Source organism: Micromys minutus (assembly GCF_963924665.1).
Source record: "Micromys minutus genome assembly, chromosome: 2".
NCBI lineage: Eukaryota > Metazoa > Chordata > Mammalia > Rodentia > Muridae > Micromys > Micromys minutus.
The window spans coordinates 7617821-7638600 of record NC_137971.1 but is presented as its reverse complement, the minus strand read 5'-3'; the positions used below and the strand labels follow the sequence as shown (position 1 = coordinate 7638600).

At 43.1% G+C, this 20780-nt stretch overlaps 1 protein-coding gene across 3 annotated transcripts in view; it reads left to right on the top strand.

Moving 5' to 3' along the window:
* Positions 1–7584: 7584 nt before the first annotated feature.
* ADD3 (adducin 3) overlaps positions 7585–20780 on the top strand; it is a 101024-nt gene continuing 87828 nt past the window's right edge. For 2 of the 3 annotated variants that reach the window (XM_080913143.1, XM_080913146.1), the window contains exon 1: positions 9814–10073. The gene's annotated coding sequence lies outside the window, so the exon portion shown is untranslated. Of the gene's footprint in view, positions 7721–9813; positions 10074–20780 lie in introns of those variants that run through there. The other variant, XM_080913144.1, reaches the window with a different exon arrangement.

The following is a 20780-nucleotide window of genomic DNA, read 5'->3' as shown; positions in this document are numbered from 1 at the left end:
ACATGTGCTTAGCATGTGTGAGGTCCAGGATACAATCTTCTGCACCCCCTCTCAAATCACAGATGAATAAAGAAGGAAATTATGGCACTGACTCGTCAGCATTTCTGGCATGTTTATAAACTGCACTTTTGCAGTTTCATTCTCCCAGGAGACAGGCCTCTTTGTTGGACTCTAAAGGACACACAGAACACGAAGCACAGTGGACAGCAAGTTCTGGAGTCAGAAAACCTAGGTCTGAATCCCAGCTCTGCCAACTATTTGCTTTGAGGCCCAGGGATCGTTGCAGAGGTCACAATAAGGCCCTTACCTCTTCCGCTACAAACAAAACCACGAGTACTGAGCTTTACGCTTATTTGGAGCATGAAATTGAGCGTAGACAACACTCAGAACCGGCACGCTTTATTTTGTTAAGAGAGGGAGACTGAACCTCGGGGCCTGGGGCCCTATCAACATCCCTAGCCCAGGACTGGCATAGTTTGAAAACTCAAAATACGAGCTAGAGAGATGGTTCAGTTACTAAGAGCATCTCTTGAGAACCCAGGTTTGGTTCCCAGCTGTCATATGACTGCTAAAAACTGTCTTTGACTCCAGTTTCAAGAGAACCTGATACCCTCTTCTGGCTTCTGCAGGCACCAGGCACGCATGTGGTTCATAGACATACACGCAGCCCAGATACCCATATACATAAAACAAATCTAAAAAGAAGCTCAAAAATGTCAACCATCCTTCCGTTTCTAGCTTATGTTTACTCTACAACGAACAAGGCAGGGAACAAAGGGAAAGCAAACAAGGCTCTTCCTCCAGGCACAGAAGAAGGGAACAAACACACACTCCAGTTACAGTTTGTGTCCGACATCAGAATAGGAGCTCTCCATAAATTGAATCATTCAATTCAATTAATGAGTTGAGCTAATTCAATTCACCTATCAATCCGGTATCATCTTAAGGGTGAAGGTACCAGGGCTCAGAGAGGGGCTGTATCTTGGACAAGTTTCCAGAATAATAAAGGTGTGGCCAGGTTAGTCTCTATCTGTATCCTTTTCACCTAATGGAGAAAGAGCCTGGAGGGTGTGAGCTTTACTTAACCATGCCTCAGAGACACTATGCACACAGCACACAGTCTAAGGGTTATATGTGAGACTCCTCTGAGGTGATTCAGTCTACAGCCCAAAGGTTAAAAATTCTAATTCAGCATATTTGAGGTAGTGCCTAGGGATCAGTAATTTAGGAAGTACTGTGATCCCATTGCAGGTGGTGTGTCTGACCCTATCCTGTACATACGGTCATGGGCTGCGGAGGGAACTCAGAAATTAAAGACCCCATTTGACAAGCCCGAAGATCTGAGGTCAATCCCTGGGAGTCACATAGAAAGAGAGAAGCAGCTCCTGAAAATTGTCCCCTGACCTCCACGTGCATTGTGACACGTGTGTGCGCCTCCACATTGTGACGTGTGCATTCATACACAAAAACCAACCAAAGAAAGCGAAATAGGCAGGGCTGTCAAGACGGCTCACTTTCACAGACGTGTTGAAGATGAACAGCTGACAGGTCAGGACCATATGATGAGAAGATGTCTGCACAATGGGTGTATTTTAGGTTTTACACAACAATTGCCTCATTTGCATTCACTCAACAGCTTCTCTGTACGTTTTCTTTCTTTCTTTCTTTCTTTTTTCCTTTTTCTTAAAGGGAAGTGAGGTCTTTACATGTTTTCTAAATTAAAAAATGGCAGAGTGGGTTGTTTTGAGGACTCAGACAGGCCCCAGATCTAAATCCTCATCTGATTCCTCCATCTCTTCTTTGGCATCAACCTTAGCTGGAACGGCAGCGGCGGCAGCAGTGATGTCAGTTGCTACAGTGACAGCAGCCACGGCTGCTGATGGACATCTCTGAGCTTTTCGGTGAGTGGGAAGGTGGACTCAGACTCCACAGACCAAGCCAGGGCCCACCTGAACTCTTTGACGATGTAGTCCGGAATGTGGCGTTTAGACAAAGGTCTTCAGGTAAAACATGGGTGACATTGTGGATGGATACACCCCCTCCCCTACACACCCACACACCCACACACCCACACACACATAAAAGGAGCTGAGAATGCAATTTTCTCTATGAAGTCAAGCCCTCTGTTGTCAAACACCAGCCCAGAGAAGAAGGAAACGAGCCGTTAAGCATCTTTCATGATGAGCTTGTGCTGACTCATCACAAGCACCCTCTCTCCACAGCCTTATCCTCTGCACACCATCAGAATGTCAGATGTGCCTCTGGAGAGTTCAGTGGTGAGGTTCAAAGCCTGGAAGAAGGAGATCTTCTTGAGCTCCAGTCCAGTGTTCCGGGTTGGCACACTGACTTCATGAAAGGCAATAGCCCCAGATGCACCTGATTGGCCAGCAGCAAGCCCTTGATCTCAGTGAGGTCCTCCTTGGTGAAGCCCACATGCCCTGCATATATGGCGATAGTTTCTCCAGAGTCAGATTGCATCCCTTCCAGGGGACATGCAGGTCTGTTGTATTTACTTGGGGCCTACATTGTCTGTCTTCCCAAAGAAACATTTTTGGATAACCCTCAGAGGTTTGACAATTTTATGGAAGTCCTTGCGTTTCCAAGTCACCCCATCTTCCCTGGGCATTGCAGTGGTGAGTGTACCAGGGACTGCCAGGCAAGATATAAAGACGATGTCACTCTCCTGAAAATGCCTGATGTCTGTTTCTTTTTAAGCCTATGGTTCTCAGCCTTCCTAATGCTGTAACCTTTTAATAGAGTTTATGTTGCAGTGAACCCCTAACCATAAAATTATTTTGTGGCTACTCCATAACTATAATTTCCTTCTGTTATGAATCATAACGTAAATATCCGATATGCAGGATATTTGATATGTGACCCCCATGAAAGGGTTGTTTGACCCATAGGTCCACCTCATAGGCTGAGATACTGTTTTAAACATGATGGTGTTTATTTTCTGAAAAATGTGTGTGTGTGTGTGTGTGTGTGTAAATAAAAATGAAAAACATGTCAGTTTGTGAACAGAGGAGCTGGCAAGTGAATACAAATATATAATTATTTTAAATACATGTACTTAAGACAATTAACAGCACTAACTCAGGCACCTCCAATCGATCACATCACCCTCACGTTCCCTTCACACTCCCCTCCCCTTGAAGACCAGAAGACTTTAAGAGCCCGTGAGTGGGGGCTGGAGGATGGCTCAGCTCTTAAGAGCATTGACTGTTCTTCCAGAGGTTCTGAGTTCAAATCCCAGCAACCACATGGTGGCTCACAACCATCTGTAATGGGATCTGATGCCCTCTTCTGGTGTGTCTGAAGACAGCTACCGTGCTATTCATTCATGTACATTAAATAAATAAATTAAAAAAAAAAAAAAAAAGAGCCTGTGGGTGGCCAGAGCAGTCCCCACCCAGAGCTTTCCACCTTTCTCCTGTCCCAGATGCATTTTCCTGGGAGGAGGAGTTGTGGCCAGGCGCAGGGTCAGACCTACTGTCTCCTACATTGGGTTCATGTGAATTTGAATGTGCTGTCGATGAGTGGGCCTCTCAATAGGCCATTCTTATTTGTAGTGGTTGTTGGTCATGATGATTTTAGCTTACCACAAAGTAAATATAAATACTTTTTTTTAAAAAAAAAGAAGAGGAACCTCAGGACTTATCAAGCCTGATTACTCGAACAGTTGTCTGTCAGATGTTAGCTAAGCTAGATCATTTGAAATCAACCATATAGGTCACATAGTGCTAATAAAACGTGCCGAGGGATCCTTGAGTATTGTGCCCTGATTACGTCTCCTTGGGGGATGGAAAACTCATTAGCATGAACTCCTTGCCAGTCCTTGTTCCTCAATTTCTAGACAGGTTTGGCACAAAGGGGTGATTGGAATGTACACAGTATGATCAAGTTGCAAGTCAATGGCTCTTTTACCCCTCTGACTGCACACATGACATCACATAGTACTGGAAGGTTGCTACGCTTCATTAAGTTTACCTTTCTGTCTGAGTACTTAAAAAAAAAAGTAAATTTGGATGATTGGGCTATGGAGCGAGCTCTCCACACACGTTTAGCGTTTCACATTCTACTGCAGATCCTATTTCCCAACCCGGAAACATTCTCAAAGCTGAGAAGTTGTTAAATTCGAAACAGCGGGGTTGTGTGCTCGCACGGGTGCATATGTGTATGTGCGTGTGAACGTGCATGTTTACGTGTGCACGTGTGTGTGCATGCTTGCATGTCTTGGCATGTGTGTGCTCATGTGTGTGTGTGTGTGTGTGTGTGTGTGTGTGTGTGTGTGTGTGTTTGAGGGTGCTATTTTCTTTCTGAAGCAGTAAGTGACAGAAGCGGTCATTTAGGGAAAGTCTTTTGAACTAGATAGCTGATTTAAAATGCATTTCCCTATAATAACACCTTATATTTTTATAGTGCTTTGAGAAGTTCAAAGCATTTCCTCGTTTATAAATTTCATTTGAGCTTCAGAAGAAGCCTATAAAATCAGTGTGAGCACTTCAGGCCACCTCCACTACTTGGCTCACCTGAGGCCCAGGATATCAAGAAACTTGTTTGAGGTCGTATAACCAGTTGGTGTCACAAAACCAGAACACCAAGATTTGGAAACTCAGGCCTACGTTTTCTCGGCAGAAAGTGTCTCTGTCACAGCTTGATCGGCTCAGAGCTCATGTGGAGGTCTGTGGCTACCATTTAATCGGAGAATACAGATCAGGCATGCTTAAAGCACGCTGTAGAAAGAAAGCTGTGTCTTTGAGATCAGGACTGTGTCAGGAAGGGGAACAGAGAATAGACTCAGTTCTTTCAGACAATGCAAATTAAAACACAAACAAAAACACTCTGTGATCAGTTCCAGGGCATTTGAGGGGCAATTCATTCACTAAATTGTGCATTCATCTTTTTTAAAGGATCTATTAAGTACCTTTCTATAAGATACTGTGCTCAGCATTTTTGGGAAGATACAAAGAGAAAGTATTTAAATTTGGGGTTTGTGTGTGTTTGTGTGTGCTTTGAATTATGCAGATAATCACTGTTCTATTCATTGTTCACTACCAACTCATAGATGAAAAGACTTTCCAGCAGAAAAGAAGTATAAACAGAAACAGATGATGGGAGAAACTGGAAAACCGGATTTCCTTCAACTCTGTCCTGGTAAGAAACATGTTGTTGTCATTGTCTTTGTCGTTGTTGCATCAGTGTGATAGAAACTCTAGGTACTCAGAGAGCCAAAGTCACAGTGTCACCTAACATAAAGTATATTACAACGCTAATGCTTCCTTGAAACATGGGGGGCTGGGCTTAGATTGGTGCCAGATTCTCCACCAGGATCCCTGGCTCAAGACTGGAGAAATATACACTAATCTTCTGCCCAAGGCCTTCAGTATCCCCAAAGCTTCTCCAAAGACTAGAAATCCATTCCTAAAAAAAGAGAAAAGAAAACCTTTCCCTTGTGGCAGGCATGTTTGAGGATGCAGACCAAAGCAAAGGCACCAGTGTGCCCACGGAAACACCAAGGCCTGGAAGGTTCTACAAGATAAACAAGAGTTTGCTACTGAGAGGGTGGGGTTTTTTCCCCTTTGTTGACTTTTATCAAAAGTGTCCTATTTCGCACGTGAAGAACGGGCACTTAACTCAAGTTTTGGTCCAGAATGGATTTCCATGCTGCCCACCTCTGAAAATGACAGGTGAGCTCTAAAATCTGTTCTAATGCACCAGATGAGGCTCCAGCTTTTAAATGAAAGCCAGGCGCAGATAGCATGTCCGCTATAGGTGAAGTGGCACCTACCTATAAGTCCAGGTCCCCTGGGTGCGGAGGCAGAAGGACAATCTAGCAAGACTCGGTGCTTTCAGTGATGGTATGCTCACCTGAAGTTGGTGCTCAGCTCACAGAAGTTATTCACGATGATTCAAGTCACACAGAAGCACCAAGGACCAGCAGACATAACGTGTGTGAGAGTACTCTGTCATCGGGGACCCGTAACAGAAGGGCTGTGCTTCCGAAAGATTGGTCATAGGTGGGCATACAATTCTAGCACAGTTGAACTTGCTCATTCTCTTCACAAAATAATCGCGTGACTAGCAAAATTAATTTCGGGATAGCAAATCAATTCCAAACACGTTGAAAATGACAGCTTACTAGCCACCCCTTCAACCCCGGGGATCAAGCCCAGGATTTTGGGGTGTTATTCAAGCACTGTTCCACTGGCCTCATTCCCACCTCTCAGGTTTTAGCCCGACTCACACTTCAAGGAGATGTAATTTAAAATGGAACTCAGCTCATTAAACAACAAAAATACAGGTATGCCACCAAGCCATCTTTATTCAGAATTGGGAATGGCTCTTTTAGCATTCTCTTTGTAGAAATTTGAGCCCAAATCTCACATTTTACAAAATGGAGACCTAAGGGTCAAATGTTGTTAGCTACTTATTCAATACCACACAGGTCGTTAGCTAAAGCCATGGGAAGAAAAAACAATGGCAGAATATTTTCCATGTTTTTATATATTCTTACTTGGAGACCATGTCTCCACACTTAATAAAATGAAAAGGGTAATCGCTTCTCTGTGCTTAAATAAATATTAAAAACAAAATTTGAGGCTATAATGCAGACTTCTGATGGGCAGAGCATATTTTAATAATCTAAATAGTAGATTTTAGAAGCACCTAAAATAAACAAAACCACTTGAATTTCCCAATTTTTATAATTTTCGCTCAAAAGACTAGTATACCCTACTATAATTTTCTAAAATTAACTTAGTTATATTTCATTCTGGATATAATAGATTTTTATAACATAGACATAAACATTAAAATCTATCCATAATATATTTTCTGGTACCAAGTGCCAATATCAAAAAAATATATGAGAACTGGGTATAGCAGAGAACTCCTGTAGTCACAGAAGTTCGGAAGCAGAGGCAGGCAGATTTCTATGAGTTTGAGGCTAGCCTGCTCTATATAGCCAGCTCTAGGCCAGCCACGGCTACATGGCAAAGACCCTATCTCAAAAATACAAATACCTCCCAGATTATATATACATATATAATATGCAGCATAAATATATGTAAATATACAAATGTAAATATAAACTTATATCAGAAGTTTTAGCTATGGATTTATAGGTGTTAGCACTCACATGAAGTTTATGTAATTAGTCCTTTCATATCTGCAGTAAATACTAAATAGCCTCTCTTTCTATGGTCATTTGGGACAGTGGTTGGAAGTGAAAGATTAGCACACGTTGCTGATCCGTTTCAAGGCACACCGCTTTATTTTGGCAGTTAACCCCAATGTTAGAAGAGAGGGCTCTTTAAAATTAGTGCTTCTAGCATTTCTCATTGACTCGCTCACTTCACCCAGTTAATTTTAACCTTGACCTCCCACAACTGTACTGCTTTGCTCAATCTAAAAAAAAAATTTCCTGGTTCCATCCCCCTCCCCCGCCCCTTTACATCTGCTGAAGCAACAGCGGAGAGGAAAAACCAAACCCATTCCCTTAAGAAAGATTCCGCCTCCTCTCTTCTAAGCCAGCGCCTCACGGCAACCGTGGAGTCTCTAAGTCACACACTTTACAACTCAGCATTGGGAAAAGCAGGCGCCGCTGCTCCGCGGCTGCAGTGGGCTCCCGTGCAGCACTGCAGAATCCACACCTAGCCGGGGAAGACGGACACGCGTCGGCTCCCCTGCTCGCAAAGAAGCTTTGGATCGCCTGCAGGTAAGCACATCTTTCCCATTTTGTTCGGAACGCGTGGGAAAGGCAATGGTCGCGGAATGCACCCATCAGCCATGCTTAAAACGTTATGTGAATCTGTTGTCCTTTGGAGGTGGGTTGGGGGCTACAGTTCTGTCTGGCACAAACGCGTCCTGTGCAGTGGAGACTATTATATGATGTGTGCCCCTACAGTAGTTTCCCCCCCTTGCTATGCATTAAAAAGGCTAACCTTAATGCGTGCGAGGCATTTTTCTTTTTCTTTTTAAATGCAGAAAACACAGCCACTCCCAATCTCGCTCTCAAACACTGCAGATATTTTTAAATGGCAAATAAAATGACGGGCTGAGCGCTTCCTAGATATCGTTTTCCCCTTAAGGCTTAGCAAGTCTTCCCCCACGATTGTTGAGGAGTGTTTAAAAATAAGAAGGCATGGTCTTTTTTTTTTTTTTCCCCCAAATGGGCGATAGTGGTAGACTAAAATTTATATAGCTTTAGTCCAATGGAGAGAGAAAAGGAGGATAAATGGATTGCAGTGTGTGCCAAGAACGCTATTCATTTGCCACACACTTCGTATGTGGGAAGAGGAAACTACATTTTGATTAACACATTTTTGGGGAAAGGGGGATGAAGATGAGAGGCTGGCGCGAAGTATTTGAGGGGGAAGAGAGCCTGCAGATGAGGAAGGAAATGAAGTGGCCTGTCGCCAGTTCCTTGGAAAGGACGGGAGATAAGGGTGTGGAATGAAGTTTGCTGTGTGTGTTAGGGTGGGGTTAACCCCAAGGACCATGAATCACTAGAATGGCGCTGGGAGGAGTGTGCTTGAGGGTAAATTCGTGCAGTGGAGAGAGAGGGCATGTGTACCGGAGCGGTGTGCAAGTCGTGGGTGGTGGAGGAGAGCAGCGTGTGCCTGGAGGTCTATTTTGAGAATAGGTTGGGGTGAGAAACACGTCTGGGAGGCGGGGGTGGGCAGCCCAGTGTCACCTGTGGAGGAATCCCCGAGTCTGCAAATGAGTGTTGCAAAGTTTGCCTGGCCTTAGACCGATTTTGAAGGCTGCTGGCGGAGCCCAGACTTTTCATTTCCCAAGAGGTCAGCTCTCAGGTTTGAGAGGCAATTAGCCAAAGTAAGAGTGCAGTTTGGGCTGGTCCAAATGAATGTAAAGGCCCTTGCCCCGTCTCTCCGTGGAAGTGAGTGAAGGCGGGGGAGGGGGGCTCCCCCAAACGCAAATGTGCTGAGAAGAAAATCGAGGCCCCTCCTGTGGGGGCCGTGCCGAAGTCCAACTGCTGTGGCCTCTCCCCAAAAAGCCCAGCAGTCTCTGTGGGCCGCAGAAGCTCAATCTGAAAGCTACAGCTCAGCTGAGATTCACTGGGTGGGGAAAGCTCTTTGGGACTGGGGAGGCAGATGTTTCCGTGGCGTCACCCTCCCACTTTCAATCGGGTTTCTCTCGGGGTCGTTTCCTTCTCCGGCAGCGGATCGGAGCTGCACGGAGGGAGGAAGACCTTGCAGAGGCGCCAGGCAGGCGCCCTGCAACAGGCCCTCCGCCTGCGGAGCACGTAGGCCCCCGCTGCCGCAGCTGCACAGATACTGAGCTTGCAGCTCCAAGGGGGCCTTGAGGGGCGGGGCCAGAGATCGCAAGGGGCAGCAGAGGCGGGGCCTGGACTGTGAGAGCCTGTTGGGGGCGTGGCCTATTGAGACCAGAGCTAGAACGCTGGTCTGGCGAAGGGCGGAGCCAGGAGCACGCTCTTGAGTTACAAGAGCTCAGCCCGTACTGGGCGGAGCGAAGAGCGCTGGAGCGTGGACTGTAAAAGGCGGGGCCAGAGCTCTCGGGCCACGTGGGGCGGAGCATTGAAGCCGGGGTGCTAGAAGGGTCAGGCCTGTAGAGGGCGGAATCAAGGGCTCTGGGGCGTGGCCTACGGTAGGCGGGGCTAAGGTGCTCGGGCCTGTGGGGCGGGTCCTTCGGGGTGCTAAGAGGGACTAAGCCTGTAGGGGCGGAGTCACGGACCCTGTAGAGGCGGGGCCCAAGGGGGCGGGGCAGAGGACGTTCGTGGGTAGTTCGGCTGGTCCCGCCAGAGCGCGAGGCGCCCGCCGGTAACGGTCGTCCGGGCGAGGGGCTGGAGGCAGAGGAAAGGGCTTTAAGTGATGTTTTGAGGCAGCGAGAGCCAGACGCGTCGCCGACTAGGTGTCGCCGCTTCCTGCTGTCGGGGGCTCGGCGTCCGGGTCCTTCGTCCCCACGCCCCCTCCCTTCCCGGCCCTCTCCTCCGGAGCTGAGGGAGGTTAAGAGGCGGCTGCGGCGGACCGGGCGGCCACTGCAGCCCGGCGGTGGCCAAGGAGGGGGCACAAAGCCGGCTGTACTGCGAGGTAATCCTGCGGGAACGGAGGGCCGGGGTCCCGCCGCATTTCCCACGCGAGGGGGCTTGTGGCTGGCTGGCCGCGCGGCCTCAGGTGAACCGTGCCTGGGGCGGGAACGCGAGCCCCACGGGGCGGCGGAGAGCAGACCTGGAGGCGAGGAGTCGGGGTGCGGCGGCTCGAGGTCGGGTCTCGGGCGCCGCTGAGTGGGCCGCGACTCACCCGGGCGTCCCAGGCTCCCCCCGCGAGGCAGTGGGGTTGCAGAATCCTGTTCTGCCCCGGAGCCTTGCTGACCCCAAAGGTGCGCGCGGGGACGGTGGGAGGTTCCCGCGCTTGGAGAAGGTGGAAGAAGACTGTGTTGATTTGTTGTTGTTTTTCCCCCCAACCCCCTCATGGCTTAAGAAACTTCAGTCACAAGTTGAAATTGTTCAACCACTTTATCTAATCAGTGTGACCCTCCCCAGCACACTCACTAAAAGCGCGCGCATACACGCACACACAACACACACACTACACACCCCACACCCCACTCGCTTCAAGCGTTCCTGTTACTTTATTCTTCTTTGCGGGGTGATAGCGGAGTTGGCAGCAGGTTTGGTTTGCTGGTGTTTGGGGCACTTCCAACCTCTTTGGAGGTATGTAATGGCTGAGGCAAGGCCACTATTAAACCAGGCCTCTATTAAAATGACAAGAATGGCCTCAGGTGAACTTTTTTGTTGCAGAGATTTAATTGCAAGTAGATGCCCGTTTAAAGTGGGAGTGTAAGGAAAACCACTAAATATCCTTGGCACATGTGCTCTTGGAATTGACTTTGCTAGAGTGCTGTGGGATTTAGCTCAGCCAAGAGGCTTTGAGTGAGGATTAGGAGCAAGGCTCAGGAAGGAATTGATAAGACTCTGGGGCTTGGGATGAGCTACATAAACATGTGTGAGTTCTTTACAGTGAGTTATTATAAAATTATAGAAATTTTAGAGTTAGCAATATGAAATGATTGCCTTTCTTAGAATGGATTCCATCCTCAGCGTGCTGTACATGTACTGATTTGGGTTTTAGCAGATCCTAGTAAGAGTACAGTGTAATATGTCCTTTTAAAATGAAAAGTTATCTGGCCAATAGAATGACCTGTGTGTTTGAAGTACAAGGCTGACTCGGTGACAGAATTGTTTCTTTTGGAGCATTAAATCTCCTTTGCATCGTACTTAACTTGCAGGGGAACATGTTTGTTTGTTTTCTAAAATTGATCAGATTAGTTTTAGTGATGAGAAGTAGAGGGACACTTTCTACAGTTCTCCCACCTTATTAAGGATAGAATTTAATCTTTGCTAACTTAGTTGCTTTAAAGGAAAAAAAAAAAACCTAGCAATTTATTACCTATTTAGAATGTTAAACATAATTTAAGGAACTCTTTAGATATTTGGTTAAGAGATGTTAATACAGCGAGACATTTTTGCATATGGGATAGTAGGAAGTGTTTGATAGTTTTGGCATATGGCAGATGATTACATGATCCCTGAAAATAGGTTGCATGACTTTAAGAATATAATATGTAGTCAGTGGTTAGAGATGAGTGAGAAGTTGTGCTGTTCACTTCATTCTTGCTTACCGTTTTGTCAGTTACATTTTTCTGGAATGAGTGTGAGTTTGTGTTCAGTGATATGCAGTGCTTTTTATAACCTACTTCATTGTGGTCGATAGCAAGTTATATGATAGCAAGCAGGTCAGTTATAAATGAGCAGCTCCTCAAAGCTCTGCTCAGAAGTCTTAGAGATAGCTGACATGCTCCTTTCTGATGACTGAGTGAAGTGTAAAGTCAGGGAAAATGCTAAAATAAATACATTAAGTAAAGGAATATGTCTGTCTGAAAAACAGGCACAAGTTGCTAAGCCCTTTCTCACCTTAAACATTTTTGCTATAATTAATATTTAGTGCTAGCTAGTTCACATTCCTTTGGAAAAATTAGCCATGTAGAATAAAATAGGAGAACTTAACATGTCTAACCAACAGTGCTGTCTTTCCTTTTAAACATAAGCTCCTATGAAATTGTTCAAGTCCAATTTGACAGTTGCAGAACAATCACAAATTTAGTCAGGTAACCGAGATTCAAAATTAATGCTTAAACACTTTATCTCATGTCTCTAACATTAATGTGCTCTCCTCCGAACTTGGGGTTTATGCCAAATATTTGTAGCTGCAGTTGTTAGGAGATCTTTGGGGTTTTGTCATTGGTTTAATTCCCTTGGCTGAAAGCCAAGGCAGTTTCAGATTTACTGTAATGGTTGCCTGTGTTAAATCATCTCTGAAGTACACAAGTTAGAATACTCTATGATGTGGAAGGAGAAGGGTTGTTACCTACTAGATGCATATAGAATAGTCCTTAGTTATTTTCATATAGAATAGTTCTAGGTTATTTGCATATGGAATAATCCCTGGTTATTTGCAGTCTTGCTTTCAGAATTTTAGTGGTGGCTGGTCAAATGCAGTTTAAAAAAATTAAATGGAAAAATTCCAGAAATAAGCAATTCATAAGTTTTAAGTAACTTTATAACAGTATATTATATGTTTTCTTGGTTATTGTATTCCTGTTGTGCCTAATTTATAAATAAAATATTATTAAAAAATATAGAATACATATACAGTGGTTTCAGACTTTTACTGGAGTCTTGAAATGTATTCCTCTAGACTAGGAAAGAGCCTAGTAATTACTTCTTTTAGAGATGGTGAATTATAGGGGTATATGTGTTTGTATGTGTATGTCTATTTGGGATTCTGTTATTTTTCAGGTAAAATTAATGTATTTGCCTGGTTTTCATTCATTAAATGTTTACTGAGTACCAAAAATTACAAAGTGTTAAGCAAAAGGGTTTTGTAGATTATTTTGTTTATTTCATGTTTGAGACTCAGAGACTTGTTTCCTTCAACTATTTTGATTGAACATCTCAATGAGAAAACCCCTTTCATCCTTCTAGGACATTATTTACTACATTTATAGAAGAACATCCTAGAAGCTTTGAAGAATGATTCTGGCTTTCACATAATCAAAAAGTATAAAATGGACAAAACTTAATCTTTCTGAGACACAGTCTCATGTAACCCTGACTGGCCTCAAATCCACTACACATCTGAGGGTGACATTCTTGAACACAAGATTCTCTGCCTCCACCTGTGGAGTGCTGGGATCAGAGGTGCACACCACCCCATGAAGTTTTGTGTGGTGCTGGGGTTTATACCAAGGGTTGTGATTATTAGGCAAGTACTCCCCCAAGTGAGGCACATGGCTAGCCCTACTCTTTGACTTTAAAAACAGTGTTTGAAAGTTTGCATCTTGAAAGCATAGCATAGATTATTTAGCTGTGCTAAAATAAAAATGAATGATGGACTCAGCATATAGCCTCAAATAGAGGCTGGGTCTAAACTGAGCCATTCGAAAGGACCCAGGCATTACCTTATACTTCTACACCTTCTTCAAGGTCAGCTTTGGTTAAAGCTTAGCTGGAAGTGTGAAGACTTACTGATGGAAGGTGAACTTTGAATTCTGGGTGTCAGATTCTCTGACACTGGTAGTGAAGATACTGGTGTGTAGGAAACATGTTCCTAACATTCAGGAGTGATACTTCCTCATACAAGGCAATAGCTTGGATGTCAGGTTAAAGCTCTTTGTTTTTGAAGGGGCAGTAGACATACCTGATATTCCCATAACCAGCTGAGGGTAATTATATATTTGAGAAATGTAAGGCAGTAGCACATAGAGTCATTAAAACCAGTGTCTCAAGTGTGTGTATGTATATATATATGTGTGTTGTATATATATGATATATATCATGTATATATCATATATAGATGTATATTATATATATATAAAACATATGTGCATGTTGACTATTTTACTTTTGTGTGAATGTGTGTGTTCAAGTGTGCACACATGCTCTGACTCAGGGTTTGGGTGCACATACCATGCATGTGGAGATCAGAGGTCAACCTTGGATATCATTTCTCAGGAGTGATCTGCTCTGTTTTATTTGTTTTTTTTCTTTGTTTACTTAGTTGTTTGTGTTGAGACAAGTCTCACTGTATAGCTCTGCAGAACTTCCTAAGTAGATTAGACTGACCTCAGAATCAGAGATTAGGCAGCCCTTTGTCTCTTGAGTGCTGACTATGAAGGTCTGTGCTTCCATATCTTCTCTGACCACTGCTGGCAGGGACTTGAGGCTGCTGGCCTTTAGGTTAACTGGCTGGCCGACAAGCCCAGGCAAACATCTTTCACCACTTTACCAACGCTTCAATTCCAGGCACATGGCTCCATTCTTGGCTTTTTCTTTTTTAATTTACTTTTTAGTTTTTAAAATTATACATATTTATTTCTTTGTATGCACTTGTGCAGTCAGGTGCATTGTGTCATGGGGTGTGATGTGGAAATCAGAGGACAGCTTGGGGTTGTCAGTTTTCTCTTTCCACTGCGTGGGTTTCAGAGATCAATCTCTGGTTGCCAGGCTTAGAGGCAGGTACCCTTACCCACTGAATCACCTTGCTGGCCTTTTCCATGGGTGCTAAGGATCAAACTCAGGTTCTTATACTTGATGGCAAACATTTTACTGAGTGATGTCCTTAGCCCCCTGTATAATAATGCTAATGCTTACATTATGCATTAAGACAGATATCAAGCATCGAGTCACAAACACAACTCACCACTGCATAATATGCATAAACTTGTTCTTTTATTGTTTTAGACATCCCCCTGAAATTTAGTTTGTGACATTTTATTCCCTGCCTTTCACCAGGAACTATCCTTAGGTGACAATGGAAAAGGCCACACAGATCTGAGTCCGCTCACTCCGCTCAACTCTCAAGACTCGCTCTTATAGTGGCTGGAATTCTGAAACTTCTGAGATCTTGGAGATTGGGTTATGACTTAGTGTGACATTCTCATAGTAGGTCCACTCATTCTGTGTAAGGATAGCATTTCTTTCTTTTTCTTCCAGGCAACATTCTCATCTTTTGTTCTGTTGGGACGGTGGGGACATGGTTTATTTGATATGCTACAGGGTCCCCACACTGTGGAACTTTGAAAATCCTACTTTTAATTCTTTGGAAATGAGCCCAACGACTGTTAGCTGCACAGCTCTTCGATTTTCACTTTCTAAGAGGAAAAGGACTCCATAGGGTCAGTCTTGTACTAGCTGAGGAGGTGGAAGGGAAAAAGCGTTAGTGGAGTTGTGATTGGGCGTTGGACGTTGATGCCTGGGACTTCACTGCTGCTTATGAGTCTGAGACTGGCCATGATGCCAGCGTGCCGCTCTTCTGCCATACGCTTTCCTTTTCTTAAGCAATAGACTAGTGTGTTGTCCCTGTCTTGCTGTTCATTTACAACTTTTATCGTCAGGATAATATTCTCTCTCTTAGGGAAAGGTGACTCTTATTTTCAGATTGATTCCTGTGTCATTTCTGAAAATTAGCTTTTGAAAGGAGGTGATACTGGAAGGAGTTTCTTCCATTTCCATAGTTGACTTGCTTTTTAAATCTCACAGAAAGATCTCTGAAAACAGAAGTGTGAAAACCTCACTTATCATCTGATGGTTGGGAACTGCTTGTGTGTGTGTGCATGTACACACACCCACATGTGTGTACACAGCACATTCATATTCCTGTGAGCCCCAAGGATTTTCTTGTCTCCATCTTCTGGAGCCTGGGGTTATAAGTGTGCACCCCCAGGGGGAAGCTTCTCCTGTGGGTGCCGAAGATTGAACTCAGACCCTCATACTCTGTAGCAGCTTTGCCTACTGAGCCATCCCAGCCCTACAAGGCATTTTTTATTTTAATGGTCCTTTATTATTTTATGGATATGAATGACACATCTGTGTACCACATCTGGCACCCTAGGAAGTGGTAAGCCTTCATGTGGGTGCTGGGAATTTAACCCAGAGCCTTTACAAGTGTCCTTAACCACTGAGCCAACTCTCCAGTGCCAGCCATTCTTTCTTTCTTTTTTTTAATGTTTAATGCTTAAAAGTCTGAATGCACAAACAATCTACCATCATAGAAGTACTGGTGGCCAATGCAGTGTGTTAGAACTATGCACAATGTACAGTTTAGTATTAAAATCTTTCTACACTATAGAGTTTTATGAAACTGTTAATGACATCAAACACTAATCACTTAAGACACTATTTTTTCTTTTGCTACCACACGAACGTCAATGGCAGTCCATTTCAGCTTGCAGCATCCACCCATTTCTAGTTTGAAATTAAATGATTTTTTTACCTATACAATACAGTTTATCTGCAGTTCTTGATTTTGACCCATAGCAGCAAAGGCACTGTATGTACATCAGCAGATCCACAGACTTAAAAGATTTCCTTAAAGCATTCAAGCAAACAAACAAAAAATAATAAAAGGAGTCACATGTTATAGTTTAACAGCAACAGCAACAACATAAAAGATAACAAAGTGTTTCTGGCACAATGGCACAGCCTGTGTCCATTTCAGGGACATCCAACTAAGACATGGAAAGAGCCCTAGGTAAATAAAGCAAGTCATCACCCCAGGAGAGTCTTCTCTGTAGCTTTCAGAGGGTTTAGCCATTCTTTTTTTATTATTTTTTTTTAAAGATTTATTTATTTATTTATAAGTACACTGTAGTTGTCTTCAGACACACCAGAAGAGGGCATCAGATCCCATGACAGATGGTTGTGAGCCACCATGTGGTTGCTGGGACTTAAACTCAGCACCTCTGGAAGAGCAGTCAGTGCTCTTAACCGCTGAGCCATCTCTCCAGCCCTCAGCCATTCTTTATTAGAGTAAAATACATACCAGCAGTGAATGAGAAATCCTCTTTGCTTTAAACACATACTATTTTTATAAACCTAGATCTGCAGTGATTTTGTATCAAAATGTTTGATCTATTAAAGTGGATACTAAAACTTATTTTTTTTTCTTTTAAAAAAGATGATTTATTTCTTTTATGTGTATTGGTGTTTTGCCTGCATGTATATCTGTGAGAGGATGTCAGATCCCCTAGAAGTGGAGTTACAGACAGTTGTGAGTAGCCATGTGGGTGATGAGAATTGAACCCAGGTCCTCTGGAAGAGCAACCAGTGCTCCTAAAAATCTTTCTCCATCCCCCAAAGTCCCTCCAGCTAATTTTCAATTAGTGTTGAAACTAGTGTATTCTTTCTCTTAATGAATGGTGATAAGGATGAAATCAAAGTTCTCTAAATACTCTGCAACCATTAGTTACCCTAATGAAAATGCATTATAGACATAGTCATCAGCCATGTGAATATTGTCATGGTTATCACTAAATGCCATGGCGAAGCGTTTAATGCCTGAATAAGAAAATTATTCGTGCTTGCTATAGTAAAGGCTCTGAGAAACTAATTACTTGGTGGTCAGTTGAGTTACTGGTTGCATGTTGCATTTGATGTATATAATAATCTCAACTTTTCTGGGCTCTTTTCTAGGCAGAGATCCAGGCTTTTCAGATGTTAGGAGAGTGCCCTTGGGCTATATTAAGGTTTCTGGTCTGAGCCATCTGCTTTGATGAATGCATTTCTGGAGGAATTTGATTATCAGTTAAGTACTTTGAGGAAGGAATCCCTGCTCTGCATCTGTCACACCTGAATGTCACAGCAGTACTTCTTAGAACTTGTTTAATTTGACCCCAAAGAGAAGAGTGCCATCTACTGAATGGCCAGCATCCAGTGGAGCAGGGTCTAAGTTTTTCTTGCAAGATTCAGGCAGTTTCTGGAGAAACCAGGCCTTGACTCATTTGGAGGATTTGAAAGGCTCTTAGTACCAAGTGGAATTGTTGCCTGCTTCATTTTAATTATGTCTCCCAGCAGGAGGCCTGACTACACAATGAAGAACTAATTCAGCGCCTGTTGGAATGCCTGGGAAAGAAGAAACCTTAAGAAGTTGTTGGATTGATATTAAAAACAGTCTAGCCCTGATGACGTTAATAAACTAGGTGGTAAACAAATTGTTTTTTGAGATACTTTTATTCCTAGGTCTGGTTATTGATGGCTCCAGCAAACAGGAATGAAGTTTTTCTTCCTTGTGCTTTTTCTTTTTCTCCATGAGTGGACACACTGATTCGTAGTGGTTTTTGTTTTTTGATGTATCCTAGTTATCATCTGGGTTTGGGTTTTGGTTTTGTCTTCCTGAAATGGTAGTAGCAGGAGTCGATACACCTGGAGTTAGTAAAAACTGTTATAGGTCAGTAGAGGCCATCTGGAACAAACCTGTCATAGCCAGATGAGAAGGAACTTTGGCAGTAAGAACTGAAAAGAAGCTTTGAAATTGTTACTCTAAGGCTCCCCTTGACTGTTCTCCATTCATTATATAACTAATTGTTACTGTAAGAATGCCCTTGATTGTTCTACATTCGTTATGTAACTAATTAGGTAGCCATTCTTATTAGCCCTTAAAAACGGCCAGAATCATGTTAAATAAAGTATTACATTCATCTGGTTTAGTGAAACTTTCAGATGAACATACAGTCAAGAGTTTATTTTAATGATTTAAAGTTATTTCTAAACACCATGCTGGGATGTCCGTAGGCTTACTCATGTTGATGACTGCACAGAAGGTTTGAACCAAGATTAGAATATTCCTGTCTTCATTAGAATTATTTTCTTTTAGATGGGTGAGCAGATGGGTAAACAGGATTGAAATAACAACTAGAATAAGGAAGTATTAACGCTAGAATAAGGAAGTATTTGTGACAAAGAAGGTTCTTCTGCATTGTGTGTTCTTTTTGGTTTTTTATTAATTTAAGCCAGCATGAAGAGTTTATTTGCCAGAAAGTGAGTTGTTTCCCATGCTATAGCTGTTGTTCCTAAAATATATAACTTCTAGGGTTTGTGCATGCGTGTCCATCTGTCCATCCATCTGTGTAAATACAGATGTCTCAGGAGGCCAGAGATAGGCATCAGATTCCCCCAGAACTGGAGTTAAAGGCAGTTGTGATACAGGTAGTTGCCTGATGTGGGTACTGGAAGTTGAATTGGGGTTTTCTACAACAACAGCATGTTCTATTAAATGCTGAGCCATCTCTCCAGCTCCTTATTTTTTCCTAAATGTCTTTAAGCAGTAGGACTTGCTGTAGGGTCATGATAGCCCATGTCCATAGCACAATAAAATTCAACTGCATGCCAATCTGAGATCCTGAGGGAAACCTCAACATCATGTGCACACCAAGTACACTCTGCACATCATGAAATATGATATACTGTACATCATCTGTAAAAATATTTTATTGAATTCATGGAGCCATTCAATGAAGAGATTTATAATTGTGTGTGTGGTGGCTTATACTTGGAACACCAGCACTTCGGTAGTTGAGATTTTGAAACAGAATTGTGACTAGTTCAAGAATACCCTGGTCTACATCTAGGGTTCCTGGCAAGGCAGGGCTACAACATAGGACCCTGTCTCAAAAAACAAAACAAGGTAAAACAAATGGAAAAATGACTTTCTTACCCTTGTATGCTGTTGTTGTTTATGTTATATAATTTACCCTTAATTGACATCCTTCTAAATTTAGAAAGCTAAAGGTCATTGTTTTGATATAACTAAAAGCTTCCTTGGGGGAAAAATGTGTCTATTTGTGTGTGGATTTGTCCACATCCATGTAGTACCAACTGATGCCAACAGAGGGTATCAGATCCTCTGCAGCCAAAATTATAGGCAGTTTTGAGCTGTCTTATATGGGTGCTGGGAACTGAACTTTTAAACTACTGAGCCATTTCTACTGCTCCTCATGAAAGCTTCTAACAATGTAGTTCATCAGTAGTCCCCATTTGAGAGCTGACTTTTTGCTTTCATGGTAAGGAAATTACACTGTGTCATACAGTTTCTACAAACCTGTAGATTATGAAGAGCATAATTCCTTGGGGCTCTCCCTCTGCTGTTAGCGATAGGAAAAGTCAGCAGCAACAGTAAAAAGTCATTAAGTGCTCATATGTATTGAATGCCAGATGACAGGCTCAGAAAACAGATTCCATAGAAAAGTACACTGCATAGAGTACTTAGAAAGAGGGATAAGAGTGGGCCCAACAGGAAATTAGGATTTTACTAGTTAAAGAGGACAGAAAGAATGTGTGGGAGAGATTTCTGTCCATGATTTTTTTCTACAGCATGATGGAGGTAATTTTGGGGTGTGACTCATAGTCTCTTTTTTATTATTTGTTCTAGAATGTCTCAGTTGTGAACTTGGACTTGGCCATGCTTCCAGTTTTTTCCCTGTAAAAAGAGTCTCATATTAATGGTTTTGGTTGCAGAGTAGCTAAGACACCTCTGATGGTGTGGTCTGGAGACATGGGAAATGGTGTCATAGAAGGACATGCCATACATGTCTTGGTCTGTGTGTCTGTGTGCCAGCTAAGAGAATAGATAGCATCACTCTAGGAGCTTGTTAGCTCTGGAGTTAGAATTCTTTAGAAGCCCAGGCCTTTGGCCGCAGCAGGTCCTTTACAGTAACAACAACACAAGCCAGGAGGGCAGCTTTCCTAAAGCAAACTGCACAAACACTGTGGTATACTTTTCCAGAAGTAGTGATTTCAGCTCTCATCCTGATTGTGTTGTGCTTAGGACTGTTATTTCCTTACCAGTGTTTCTGTGGCCTCTGTTTAGATTTTCTTTTCCAGCTTCTTCCTTTCATTTGTTACTTTATTCATTCAGCAAATGTTTATTATGCAGTTAGTAGTATGCTTGCTCTGTTGTAAG